Source organism: Pteropus alecto, unplaced genomic scaffold, assembly GCF_000325575.1.
Source record: "Pteropus alecto unplaced genomic scaffold, ASM32557v1 scaffold17, whole genome shotgun sequence".
Lineage (NCBI taxonomy): Eukaryota > Metazoa > Chordata > Mammalia > Chiroptera > Pteropodidae > Pteropus > Pteropus alecto.
Genome location: NW_006440645.1, coordinates 7,940,053 through 7,941,586, shown reverse-complemented (window position 1 = coordinate 7,941,586; position 1,534 = coordinate 7,940,053).

The window sequence follows — 1,534 nt, the reverse complement described above, 5'->3', positions numbered from 1 at the left end:
CAACGCCAGAGGCGGGCTACAAAAGTTGGCCCCGGGGCCACCCAGCACCTGCCCACGTGCCGCGGAGGCTCGCTCCCGGGTCTTCCCCGTCCCCTTCCCCCCCGCCGCCCTCAGCCGCCAGGTCACCTATTACCGGTGGGAGGGGAGAGAGGCTATTTAAACGCCCGCGGAAGTTGAGGCACCCCCACTGGCGGGTGCCGTGCACCTGCCTCCCGCCGCCGCGCTCCGCCACTTTGAGCAGCAGCCGCGTCCTCGGCCCCGCCTCCTGCCCGCAGGCGGGCGGGGGGAGCGGGAAGGAGGTGGAAGGGATCGAATTTCTCCAGCAAATGGGACCGTTCCGACAGGATTCGGTTCCCCGGTCAACATTCCACATTCCATCCCTCTCCCGCATTTGCAAGCCAGCGCCAACAACCCGGAAAGCCTGCTGGCTCTGGCTCCCGAACAACAGCCCCCAACTCACAAACACACGCTCACAGGCACAACACACGTGCACTAAAGGGCTCTGCAACTTGCAGTCCCGGGGTACACGCTGCACGTTCATTTAAGACAGCGAAGACCAAGCGACCCCACCCCCACAATTTGCAGATGGTGGCAAAGGTTGCAATTTGCAATCCGTTTTAAGTTCATGGTTAATCGGTACTTTGCTCTACCAATGCAACTCCTTCCTAATTTCACCGATGACGGGTTTTACACTTTACAGGCAGTCTCGCTGTAAGTAAAAGGTCTGATCAGTGGAAACCCAATTTGGAAGACTCTAATTGCCAAGCTGTCCCTCCACCCCCTGCTCACTGCCCTTGAATTGATGCAATGGATATTTTGGACGTGTGGTGACGCGGTGACAAGAACCAGGGCTGCGGCCACCCTACACAAATGTACCTACACACACACACACACACACACACACACCTATGTTTAGACAAATATAGTCGTCCTCCCGATCCACGGTCACAACACACTCTGGATTCATATATGTATGCGAACCTGCATTCTGCCATTGCCATCTGTCTACCAAGTTGCTACTATGCTTTCCACTTTCATGCAGCCTAATGCACTTTGGGGTTTTTTTTTTAATTCTATAAACTAAAGCCAACTAAACTCGGCGTCTGCTCCTGAATGCGTTTAATCGATGCTTCACCTGAAAACCGCATGTTCTTCGCAAATCCAGAAGAAAAAGCTCTGAGTCTTCAGCCCCCCAAAATTGAAAAATCGTAATAAAACTTACTGATCCAACATAAATCAATTCTCAGGCTCCAAAAACCATCCTCTCCTCCTCCTCCTCCTCTGGCCCCCGCCCCGGCAATGCCCAAGTTACTGGTGGGATAGTAAGGCTGCGCTCGGCGGCTGCCTGCCCTCCCTCCTCGCTACAAATCGAGAACCCAATCTTTTGGCGCCATATTAATGACGTACTATATTATTTCCACTAGGCAGCGACCTTCGGCATTAAATTACTCCCGAGAACTCCCGAGCAAAGCAACAAAACCATCAAATATGGCTGAGCCTCTCGGCTCGTCCTGCAGCAGCCGCCGCCGCCGCC